The sequence below is a fragment of the Dermacentor silvarum genome, chromosome 2 (genome assembly GCF_013339745.2).
Source record: "Dermacentor silvarum isolate Dsil-2018 chromosome 2, BIME_Dsil_1.4, whole genome shotgun sequence".
Classification (NCBI taxonomy): domain Eukaryota; kingdom Metazoa; phylum Arthropoda; class Arachnida; order Ixodida; family Ixodidae; genus Dermacentor; species Dermacentor silvarum.
The window spans coordinates 59,095,586-59,108,764 of NC_051155.1; positions in this window are offsets into that span (position 1 = coordinate 59,095,586).

Consider the following 13,179-nt stretch of genomic DNA (forward strand, 5'->3'; position numbering starts at 1 on the left):
CCCCGGTGTTTATTAGTAGCCTAATCCCAAAGGTACATTTAAGTTTGTGTTTCTTAATGATGTTACAGAAGTTCGGCTGCGACGGAGAAAACAACGTCACTGACGGTAGTCCCGGTGTTTGCCGTTGTCGCATTTCCGCTTGCGATTCTTCAAAATTAAATTGCTTGAAAATTAAATCTGTCTGTCACGTAAGCTAATGAATGGCTCATACCCCCTTAAGAAATGGCTCATACCCCCGTAAACGCCACCGTTACTAGATTACTTTGCCAACTTGCAAACTCCGCCGGGATGCAGCGGCAAAACGTGGCCCCTTTCGGTTCCCGCTCGCGAGGTGGTGCTTCCGACGCCGTTGGCCCGGTCGCATCATGGTTACGGAGCCTGCGTGCTGCGTTAACGCAATTAACGCATTTAATTCTGTGTAAGGGGAGTTATGTAATAAAGAAGGTGCATGTACAGCAGCACCTGCTATGTTCAGCACTTCTCCAAGTTTGACGATGAATAAATCAAATACATCATGGAGCTGACAAAAAGACTACAATATGGTCGTCTTGGCGGGACTCTTTTTAGCAAAATGGCGTAATAAGGAACACAGTATATTTCTTCTTTAATTATTTACAAATGAAAATGGTACTGTACTTTAAAAAGTGCGCCGGTCCCTAATGGGTTAATTGACTGAAGCTGTTGGCTCTGTTCGTTTGTAGCTCTTTCTTCTCTTATCTCCCGCAGCTTGGTCCAATCCGTGAGGCGAGCAGTGCCTATCCTGGCTTTGTATTCGAGTTGAAACTGTAGCGAGCACACGAGAAACGAGGACAAAAAGGCGAAGGTGACAGACAGGCGCTGTCCTCATTGTCCTCGTTTCTCGTGTGCGCTCTACAGTTTCAAGATGAATAGCTACCAACTCGCCCAACTTTCAGTACTTTTGTATTCGATGCCATGGAGAGTGCTGGCTAGCAGCGCATGGTCGTTGCCTAGGTACTCCTCCAGATTGGTCCAGCAAGCTTGGGGGATATTTCTGGTGAGGATTAAGTCGGGCTTCGTGTCTCTTGTAACACTTGTGCCGAGCCTCGTGCTACTCCTTGGATCGTTCACGAATGTGAGGTCCATGTCCTCAATAACTTTGTGAAGCGCGTTTCCCCTGGGGTTGGTGTGTATATAACCCCAGAGGGGGTGGACTGCATTGAAGTCGCCCACTATTAGAAGCGGATGGTTGCCTGCTGCGTGCGTTGCTTGCTCCAAAACCTGTTTGAGGACCGATGGCGTGCTCTTCGGCCGACATTAGGCGTTTAGAACGACCATGGGACTCTTCTTCTTTGTTGCCTGCGGGATAATTTCGAACAGAATGGCAAGCAGTTCGGATTGTTGGAGATGGCGTTGAACGGCCACTAGCTTCTTACTGACCAGGGTGTGAAGGTTGTCACCCGTATCGGTGCCATACGTGATGTATCCGGGTAGGCGGACGTGTGTGTTCGTCTTTTGCAGTGCGATGATTTCAGGTGGTCTTGTTGATGTGGCGATGTATTGTATCAGCGATACATGCTTGTTCTTGTAGCCCCGGCAATTTCACTGCCACACCGTGGTTTCGCCTGGGGAGCCCCCGCGCTTACTGCATATATGTTGAGGAGGAGCCATCTTGGTTATTAAGGGGTGGTGATGCGTGCACCAGATGGGGTTCTGGTGAGCCTAGAGAATCTGGCAAATCTGGTAGGGTCTGATGAGCTGCTTTCTTGGGGCGCCAGCTTTGACGAACTTCCAGTGCTAGTACGCGTTCCTCTAGTCTCATGATGCGTTCCGCCATGTGAGTGTTGGAGTGTTGTTGTTGAGTTGTGAATTGTTGTTGTTGTGCAGCTGACTGTTGTATAGGTGCGAGTTGTTGTTGCATAGTAGCTTGTAGGGATGTCTGAAGGCTCTGAATGGCCTTTGCTACTATCTCCTCGACCTTCTGGGGAGTCGCATATTGGACGGGAATGACTCCCTGTGTTGTAGTGGGCTGCGCGGTTGCTCGTTGCGGTGTCGGATTTGAAGTGACTGTGTGCGCTGGTTGCTCTTCCAGTTTCCGCTTCTCCGGGGGTGGGGTTGAAGTGCTTTGTGTAGGGGTAGTGCTATTTCTTCCTAACAATTCATCTTTAAGTGCTATGAACTCTGCGTGTACGTTAGTGATTTCTGCTTTGAGTGTTGCGTTCTCTTCAGTGAGACGCCTAATGTGGGCGTAAGCCTGTGCCAGCTCTGTGTCAACAGGGGGGGGGGGAGCTTTGGGGAAACAACCTGTGCCCAGCTCACCCACTGTTTCACCTGGCGCTGCTCCCTTGCTTCCCCTCCTGCCACTTGCGGAACGTCCACGGCTCTTGGTCCTGCCATGGGATGGCAACCGTCGTCGCGATGAGGTCCTGCGCCTGGAACCGGAACCGGAACGCGGCCTGGAACTGCTCCTCTCCAGGACAGCTCCGCGTCGTTTCGGGGATCGCGACTTGCGGGAAGCTGAGCGCTCGCCACGTGGCCTCAGAGACGAGGAGCCTGCTCTCAGGGCCTGCTGCGGTTTCCGACGGTTGACGGGTGGCAGAAATCTGCTGGGGCAGGTTTTGGCTGCCGTCGGGTGATTCCCACCGCACAGAGGGCACCGAGGGTGGCACTCGTGCTGCTTCGTTGCTAGCGAAATGCCGCACTCCCTGCCCTTGGGTGCGGCGCGAGGGCGCGGGCAGACGTCCTCTCTGTGGTCTGTCCCGTTGCAGGTTCGGCAATGTAGCACGGTCCTCTTGTTGAGGTAGCACCGCAGAAGAAGGCCGGAAAATTCGATGTAATATGGTACTGTTTTTCTCAAAAATGTGATCACCATGGTTGTTGTGTTTCCCAGTGTTCTACATGTTAGCGCCTCGTATCCGGGAGATTCCATGCGTTTAAGTGGCATTTCGGGCGTGGTGTCGTGATCAATGTTGTATATCACCCCTTTGCACGAGTTATCGGGGGATATTCCAATTGTAATTTTCTGCATCTAGCTTAGTGCGGAGGCCGTAGCTTCTGAGGCAGTGCTCAGAACAAGGATGTTTTGGTCTTCGTCGATGCATATTTTGAATCCGGTGGAGCCGATTTGTAGCTGTGCCTCATTTGTGACGGCGTTTACTAACTTCCCAGGGATCTCCTTGTTGAGCTGCAGGCCGTTCCGTGGACGAACCGGCAACTTGTAATCGTCGGCAGGTAGAAGTGGTTGTCGGGGCTTGCGCATCGCCGGTCGGCTTTGGTGGAGAACGGGCTTCGGTGGTGTTCGGGATAGTTGGGGCGTGGTCAAGCGTGTCTGCAACCGACGACGACGGGCACGACTGGTAACATTGATCCAAGGATGATTGTCTTCTTCGTTCTCCTCAGCGGCCGGAAGAAGTCCTTGTGATTCGCGAATCTGCATGTCCTCGTCCTCCGAGGCCTCGGTGGACGATTGGTGGGATTTGTCGGCGTCGGTATTGCGCAACGCGTTCGCCATCTGCAGCGGTGCGGCGGCCGAAGCCTTTGCTAGGCCTCGCCACTAGCGAAGTGGGTTTAGCGGGGCGGCCCCGCTTCGAAACTTCATGTGACCGTAAAATGCAAAATATAGCACTTACACCCTCAAGTTCGGTGTCGACATGCTCTGGCTGACTTCAGACACACGATGATTAGGTAGAACCTGGAGGCCGAGGTGATTTCGCCGAAAATGTGGCTTCTGTGCGGAGCAGATGTAGAGCCCATCCGACTTGTCGCCGCACTTTGTCGTCGTCTCTCACTCTCTTTTTTTAGAGACTTAGGGTTCTCCCAGAGGTGATGGAATACAATTTCTCGTCGTTTCATCGTTAGGGAATAGAGGTGCATGTAGGTTCTATATTGCCTACTTCACAAACACAGCACGCATTTTGCACAGTGACATTGGTACAACGACTTTTGGCCCACGCGAATTCGCTTTAAATAAACTATGTCACCGACCCCGTGAACGAGGCGCAGACGCCGGACGAAATTCCAAACCGATTTATCACCTTCCGAAAATAATCCCACGAATGTAAGGACAATTAGGAATGGGCCCCCTGGTGCGCCAGCGAACGCCGGTTGCTGTCCAAATACCGAGTCAGAGCCCAGAATTGTCAAAACACAACAAAATATATTCTTCACACAAGGCAGTTACACACACATTTGCACACTTAGGCTAGACACAACACAATACAATTCAGATGGGTATTAACAAACACAAGAAAATAATTCGCGACAAGCACTACGAGTCCAACACGTAAATTACAAAATGAATACGAACACTAAGTGTTCGTATTCATCGTATTCAATCGTATTCCCCTGTGTTGGTCTTCAAGTCAGACGATCTGGGCGTAACTCGGGCCAAATCTCGAAGAAGGAACTTCTTCCGGAAATGCAGACGCTCGATGAACTCGTCGACTAGCTTGCCGGGGAATCCCCTTCTTCCGCAGACGCTCGGTCTTCACATTACATCACTTCACCGGTGCGGACTGAACTCCTGAGCTCCCACTGACGATTCTCGCACGGCGGTTATATAGCTTCCACAGGCGTTCTCGAACCTTCCTCTCGGAGGCGTGATCTCGTAGCATGGCCAAAGCCTGGGAAACTTCGAGGCTTTTCTTGTACCTTCGACCGCCGCTGTCGGAGTGTTGTCGAGGGGGATGATGACTCATGCTGTTGGCGCACATTCGCGCTGTAGTTATATCTCTCGACTCGCCGGGTGAGAAGGTGTCTCGGTGCGCGCGTGCTCTCTCTCTCTCTCTCCGGTTAACGTCGCCTCGTCGAGGCTCTTCTAGACGTCCAGGCGCCGTTGTTCGCGTTGTTGTTTGAGGCGTATGCGCTCTCCCCGTCAGTTTAAGTTGCCGCGGGGCCGGCGTGTTCTTTCGCTGGCTTGTGTGACACGCGGCGCGCGCTTGGATTACGCGCTCTTTTGTGACACTGCCCCCCACTTTAAGAATATTATGTAATAATATTCAAGAAAACACAAAAGAAGCGCGCACAAGAGTCCGCTACGCATGAGTCCGTAGGTCCATAAATCAGTCCACCACAATTCACCACGTCACTTCACTCGGGATACATCGAATACAAACACAATTAACACAGGTACACTTGGATTACACAATAACACATCCCTCGCGTAACAATTACACTTGTACTATACAAAACACATATCTCGCGTAACAAGGTAAACATACGAAATATAACATGTGCAAAAAGTATACAAAACTATGACAGGGTAATTTACAGAACACAAACACTATGTCCATGATGCATAAATGAACACTCGGTGCACTCAATCAAAAACGCTTTGCACCACGGATAATCGTTAACGGTTCTCAAATTTAAATTTCCGGTCCTTGGTTTTTCGATGGTAGGGTTTCGGATTGTGGTTATGAGTCCCGGTCGGTTATATTCTGAATCGGGCGTGGGAGGGAGCTGGAAAGGCCTTGCCGGGGTCTTCGCTCGAGCTCGGGTGACAGCTGCCGCGGTGTTCTCGTCAGCAGTTGATGGTTTTCCGCGAGCTTCTTCGATCGTCGATGGTTCGATCTTCGGTGATTCGTTCAAAGGTTTCGGGTCGTCTGGGGCGTGAACTCCCTCGATGTTTCCTAGAATTAGGTCGTACAGTGGGTTGTCCATACAAAGAGCAGTGACACTAACACTGTAGTAGGGGGTCTCGACCTGAATCTTGGCTTCAGTAAGCTTCCTAGTCGTACCATCGATCAGGAAAAGTAAACTGGTTTCGCCCGTGAGCACACTGTCTTTGACCAAGTCCCTCCGTACGATCACTGTGCTGGCGCCGGTATCTCGTAACACCGTGATTTGTTTGTCTGCCATTTTTGCAACAAGCACAGGCATTCCCTGAACGGGAAATTCTAGGCGTTGTGTCATCACCGCATTAGGGACTGGAATTCTTTTTCCGTCTCGGAGTTCTACATAGTCGTCGTTTACGTCTTCTTGGTATTTTGGCGGGACATACACACAGGATGCTTGGGGAGCTTCCGTCACTCCGTTGCGCCATGTATCAGCTTTGTGCCCCGTTCGCCCACATTTAAAACATTTGACCTCGTTAGGGCGCGTAAAATTGGTTCGACAATTGTTAGCATGGTGGCCCAGTCGGTTACAGAGATAACACTTCCGAACAGGTTTAGGAGGGTTTCTCCTTTCATCGGATGCCGGTTTCTTTGCGTCCTCTGGCTCCTCTTTTTTGATCTTGGAGAGATTGGTGCCTCCCTGTGCTTCGAAAAATTGGTCTGCCAATTCCAACATATCTTGAAGTGTTTTAGCTCTCCTTTCTTTCAGATAGAGTGACAGGCTCGGGTGGCAACTGATGAGGAATTGCTCCTTGATCAGAAGCTCTCTAAGCGCACCGTACTCCTGTGCACTCTCTGAAAGTTCGGTCCACCTATCAAACTAGTGGCTGAGTCGCGCGGCAAGTTGCGTGGCAGTCTCGCCATCGGCGTGCTTTCCAGTCCTAAACTTGTCTCGGAAGCCTTCTACGGTGAAGCTAAATCTCTTTAGTTGAGCGGCTTTCACCCTTCCATAATTAGAGGCATCGGTTGGCGTCACCCTACCGTACACACTAAGTGCTTCGCCACTCAAACACGTACTCAACGCAGTGGCCCATTGATCGTCTGGCCAATTCTGGCTTTTATCAACTGTCTCAAATCTATGCAAATAAGCATCCAGGTCATCTTTTCTTTCATCGAATGCCACAAGCAGTTTGCTTGGGTTCAGACGGAAGCTAGTTTCTTCCCTTTCAGTGCTATCGACTCTTGCCTGGGCGGGAGCGTCTGTGCGCTGCTTCAAACGAAGTCGTTCGAGTTCTAACTCATGCTGTCTTTGTCTTTCTCTCTCGGCTATTTCAGCTTCCCTTTCTTCTTTTATCTGTCGCTCCTTTGCTTCTCTTTCGTCTCTTCGCTCCATTGCCTCTCTTTCTTCTTTGGCCCGTTCGGCCGCTAGCTTTTCTCTCTCTCTTTCTACAGCTTCTTTTTCCTTCTGACTAACCCACTTCCATAGTTCCGCTCCGGAAAGACCCATATTCTCAGCAAGGGCAACTAATTTCTCGAGGTCCATGATTCCCTCCAAAAACTAGCCGCGTGCAAAAAATATCTGCCTAGATTTCAACTATCGAACTTCTCTCTGCACACAAGTTACCAAAACGTGGTCCAACACTCATAATCGTTTACAATGGCAATGTAAACGACCCTAGGCTCTGTTCTCCCTACTATGGACAAACAATTTTCACCAGAAAGGTCCTGTCGCGGACGCCAGAAATATTGTCACAGACCCCGTGGACGAGGCAGACGCCGGACCAAATTCCAAAGCCGATTTATTAGCTTCCGAAAATAATCCCACGAATGCGAGGACAATTAAGAATGGGCCCTCTGGTGCGCCAGCAAACGCCGGTTGCTGTCCAAAGACCGAGTCAGAGCCCAGAGTTGTCAAAACACAAAATATATTCTTCACACAAGGTAGCTACATACACACTTGCACACTTAGGCTAGACACAACACAAAACAAATCAGATGGGTATTAACAAACACAAGCAAATAATTCACGACAAACACTAAGAGTCCAGACGTAAAGTGCAAAATTAAAACGAACACTAAGTGACCAATCGTATTCACCCGTGCTGGTTGGTCTTGGAGTCAGACGATCTCGGCGTAGCTCTCGGCAAATCTCGAAAAAAGAACTTCTTCCGGAAATGCAGACACTCGATGAACTCGTCGACTAGCTTGCCGGGGAATCCCCTTCTTCCGCAGACGCTCGGTCTTCACGTTACATCACTTCACCGGTGCGGACTGAACTCTTGAACTCCTGAATTCCACTAAACGATTCTCGCACGGCGGTTATATAGCTTCCACAGGCGTTCTCGAACATTCTTATCGGAGTCGTGATCTCGTAGCATGGCCAAAGCTTGGGAATCTTCTCGTCTTTTCTAGTCCCTTCGACCACCGCCATCGGAGTGTTGTCGAGGGGGGGGGGTGATGACTCATGCGCACGCTCACTCTGTAGTTATCTCTCTCGACTCGCCGGGTGAGAAGGTGTCTCGGCGCGCGCGTGTGCTCTCTCCTTCTCCGGTTAACGTCGCCTCGTCGATGCTCCTCTAGATGTCCAGGCGCCGTTGTTCGCGCTGTTGTTGGAGGCGCATGCGCTCTCCCCGTCAGTTTACGTTGCCGCGGGGCCGGCGTGTTCTTTCGCTGGCTTGTGTGACACGCGGCGCGCGCTTGGATTTCGCGCTCTTTTGTGACAAACTATGACATGTCTTCTTGGTTACCTTCTTTGAGCGTTTTAAGAGCCACGATTATAAAACAAATTCTCGTGTATATTTTATGCTGCTTACATTATATGCGCTCAATACACCTCCGCGTTACGAACAGCCCAAGCGGCGACGGAGAGGCAAACCGCTCAGCCACTGCTTGGTACTCATTTTTTCGGAGCGCTTATTCAGCTTGTTTTTATCGAAGCGTCTTCAAAAACAATTGTCACGGCGTTCTATCTGGAGCGTACTTTCGTTACGATAGTTTCACAAGGGACAAATTGCCATATAACGATTCAAAGGGCCGATTAAACAAGCGCGCGCATTGATTCTAATGCGGCTGCTGCGAGCCACTGGAGGGTTCAGCGTGCCGTGCGCACCGCGCCGGCCCGGGGAGGAGAGAAATCCGAGCAGAATTGAGGAGGAAAGCGCGCGCGGAGGAGAGTGTCGCTACATTTAAAACTAGAGTGTACTAGAATATGGTCGACTGGGTCGAGCGGCTGGGGCGGCGCATGCTTTGCAGTGAGGCATAGAGTTTCTAAATAAAAAACCTAGAGGGAAAAGTGGCGCTAGTGTCTACGGGGGTTCTCCTGAACGTCGCCTCAACCTACATGGGAATGATGGGAAGTACAGGCTTTGGATTGACTTCTGTCTTGAAACTGGTGGCGTTTGCATGTGGCGCAGTAAACGAAGCTGTATTAAAACATTTTCGTGCAAAAATTAATTTTATTTATGTTGTGTTTTATATAATGCATAATACATTGAATAAAGTTTGTATGACTTTGAGATTGAAGCATGGTTTACCACCAGGGTATGCATCGTTCTGCCTGATTTAGCGCCATTGAATAATTATTTATTTACTTTCACAACAGCAATAACAACCGTGCATGTGCTTATATAAAAGATACTCATCAAATATTTGTGGGAATAAAAATTTTGTATAATGAGAAAAGTGTTGCGCCTTTGAGAGAAATGTTACAAGTGTCGTTTGCTACGACGCCTGCTCGCTGCGAACGCGGGGAAAGTGAACTTTTCTCGCAGACGCACTTGCGTCTGCGCAGACGCACTTGCGAACTCTCTCGCTCTTTCGAAAGGCTGCATCGGCTGTCACGATTGATGAACGTCTTCGAGTACTTTTAAACACATCTGCTGCAGTGCTATCTTGGACGCTTGTGGCCTCTTACGAGCATGCTTCACTATATTTATGTTGACGTACCGCTTCTTCTGAAGTGCGCGCCAGCAACTGTTATGTCGTGGCTTTGCGCTTACCCGTTTTGCGACAGCAGACTACAGCCAGGAAGCAGCAACCTTTCCTACCACAAGTAAGTTTGTGTTCTGCGGATTGTAGCAACTGCGCTTGGAGCAAAACTAGCGAAACCAAAACTGACAAAAAATACCTGTAGACTAGTTCGCCAGTCAACAGAATACCAATCCGTAGCCTGTACTTCCCATCATTCCCATGATAGTTGAACGATCGCAGCGCCACATTGCCCTCTAGTTATAGTAATATGAAACTCTATGCAGTGAGGTGCCCGACGTGGAAAAATACTGGGGCGGCGCTGCGGTCGAAGTGGATTGGGCCGCATCAAGGTCGCGCCGTTGGAAACTGCTGGCGATACTGCTCGGCAGGGTCATTCGTACTACTTCGCGCGCTGGTATTTGCGTTCATACCGATCAAATGGAGTTCATAATTGCATATGACATGTATTTATGCCTTAAGAATAAATTCCTTTCCTTTCTCTTCTTTATTTATATTTTAATATTTTCTAAGGCCGCTCGGTGATTGCGCGTGCATTGCGGCCGCAGTGTCGGCTTTCATTATACTATGTTATTGTACGGTTCCCTTTGGAGAAAAAAATTCTCGTTCTTCAAGCAACAGGTATCTCTCGTGTGTATTGTTGCGCATATTGTTTTCTATCAGTAGGTCTGACGAAACGCAGACGAAGCAACATATGTAACCTTCCTGCTTGCCGCTTCAAACAAGTAAAGCATATCTGCCCCATCCGGCGCCTTGTACTTTGATTTACGGGAAGCACTGGTATAGATTAAAAAAAAGAGTAAACTGCAGTGCAACATTCCATTCAAGTTTCCGCCTTTCTCACGTAAGAGAATGCGGAGTAATTGGTACGGGGTCATTTATTGCAGTCGGACGTCGAGCGCCGAAAACGGTTTTAGTTAGCCATTCTATATGCTAATCTTTGGCCGTAAGCCGTACGTGGAATTTTTTCCAGTCGATACTTCAAAAAAGAAAATAAAAAGAAAGAAAGCCTGTGCGGTAGCCTAATTAGTGCCTATATCGTGGATACGGCGTTGCGCTGCTAATTCTGGAGCTCGCGGATTCAATCCAGGTCGCGGAATTTGATGGGAAAGAAACGGAAAGAGACTCGTGTACTTCTATTTAGTGCGCGTTAAAGAACCCCAGGTGGCAAAAACTAAACCGGGTGTCTCATAATCATATCGTGGTTTTGCCAAGTAAAACCCAAGAATTTCCTTAGATTAAAAAAAGAAAAAGCAGGTGGCTGCGTTCTTCGGCTTATTTATGGGGGTGTAAACAACATAAAATATTCTCGAGTCTGATTTCCGAGAAAAACGTGTTAAGCTTATCCTATATTTCATGCTTAAATGTAATGCCGTTCCCAAATGTATGACCGCTCAACTCTGTAGCCTTCAGTTATCCGCTGCACTATCATAACGACCATAATGAAACAATTAAAGGAACGGCATGTCTCACATACACGTAAAGATATGTGCAGATCTGTTGCGTTCGTTGAAGAAGATAAGTGTGGTACCACATGGGGCACTCAGTTTTAATGGGTTCCAAACATGGTGAGACTGTCAAAAATTCTTGTCTGAATCATGTTAGCAGATTTACAGGCTGCCCCAAAACGTGGCGTTTATATTGAATGAGAGCTAGGAACTTGTTAAGCAGTACTTATTAACACCCGTCCGTTAATTCTCTCAGGAACTGCGCCTCTGCGCAACAGCCACGACTCTCCGGCAGCAAAATTATTCGGAATAACAGTCCTCACTTGCATGCAGTCACTCACCGTTAAGATTTTAAGATTTCAGCAGTGCTGTTATGCGTTACATTCGAACGGAAATGCCTATTCCGCGTCATACAGTATAATAATAACACTTGTACACACACAAACACACGCACGCATATATATATATATATATATATATATATATATATATATTGTGACGTCTCGGTTGGGACGACGTTTATTAGGCCCGGGAGCTCGTCAGCGAACCAGCGCAGGACACAGGCGATGATGATGACCACATATACTGGCGAAGTGGAGGATTGGTAGAAGTGTGAGGATTATGATGATAACATACAGATGAGGAAGATGTGCGTAATAAACGCCCACACTAATTTCCCCCCGACGTGAAAGCGGACATCCTGACCGGCCGTCAAGGTGTCGAGGCACGCCACTTGAAGGGCTTCATGCGGGAGACGTGGACAACCTCGGTATTGCGGCAACGGCGGTCTGTGGGGGCGTCAAGAGGAGTAACGCGATAGTTGACAGGCGAAGTCTGTCCGAGGACTATGTACGGCCCGATGAACCGTGGCTGGAATTTTTCGCATAAACCAGGGGTGCGAACAGGAGTCAGGAGCAGGACCTCGTCGAACCAGGTCGAAAAGATACAACGCGATGGCATTCGTTGTAAATATTTTTCCGGTTTTGTTGTGTGGCCTCTGTGTTCAGGAGAGCAAGCTGGCGACAGTGGTCGAGTCGGGAAATGTACTCTTCGCACGATGATAGAGATGTATTAGCCTTGGAGTTGAAGAATGAAACGTCCAGAAAGAAAGTAGGGGAGCGTCCATAAACGAGGTAAAATGGCGAGTAGCCAGTTGTGCGCTGCACGGCCGTGTTATAGGCGAAAGTGACGAATGGTAAAAGAACATCCCAGTTTTTGTGGTCTGGTTGATTATAAGCGGCGATCATGTCGGCAAGGGTGCGATGAAACCGCTCGGTCCGGCCGTTAGTCTGGGGGTGATAGCTAGAAGCGGTCTTGTGGGCTGTGCTTGAGGCTCGAAGAACTTCGTTTAGCAGTTGGGAAAGGAACGCCTTTCCAGGGTCACTGAGAAGTACACGAGGAGCACCATGGCGTAGAATAATGGCTTCAAGAACGAAGTGAGCAACTTCCGAAGCAGAGCCAGTAAGCACAGAAGCTGTCTCAGCGTAGCGCGTCAGATGGTCGACGGCAGTCCACTATCCATCGATTGCCAGCGGTAGTGACCTGGAAGGGGCCCGTAAAGGTCGATCCCAACAACCTCGAACGGGGCTGTGGGGCACGGAAGCGGCTGTAATTGGCCGACAGGAGCAGATGTTGGGAGCTTGCGACGCAGGCAGGGAGAGCAGGAACCGACGTATCTGGCGACGCTAGCAGAAAGGCCAGGCCAATAGAAACGACTTCGAATGCGGTCATAGGTTTTATGGAATCCAAGGTGGCCAGCTGTCAAATCATCGTGAAAGGCGTTGAGGACACGAAGTCGGAGAGAGCGTGGTAGAACTGGCACCCAGCGTTGCCTGCCAGGATGGTAAATACGGCGATACAGCACGCCATCGTCCAGCTTAAAGTGTGCGAGCTGGCGACGGAGGCGCGCGTTAGGTGGACGAGAAGCCCCAGAGAGGCGATCAATGAAGCGTTGACAGTACGGGTCAGCCAGCTGACGAGAGGCGAGTGGCTGATCATTGTCGAAAGGCAGTTGCTACATTGAGGCCAGGGAGGAAACCGTAGCAGTGTCGGTCGAACTGGTGACGTGCGAAGCGATTGCAGAGGCGTCGAGCGGGGCCGTAGGAAGCGGGCAGCGAGAAAGAGCGTCGGCGTCTTGGTGTTTCTTCCCGAACTTGTATATGATTTCGAAATCATACTCTTGGAGGCGTAAAATCCAGCGACCCAGGCGTTCAGACATAGTTCTGAGCGTG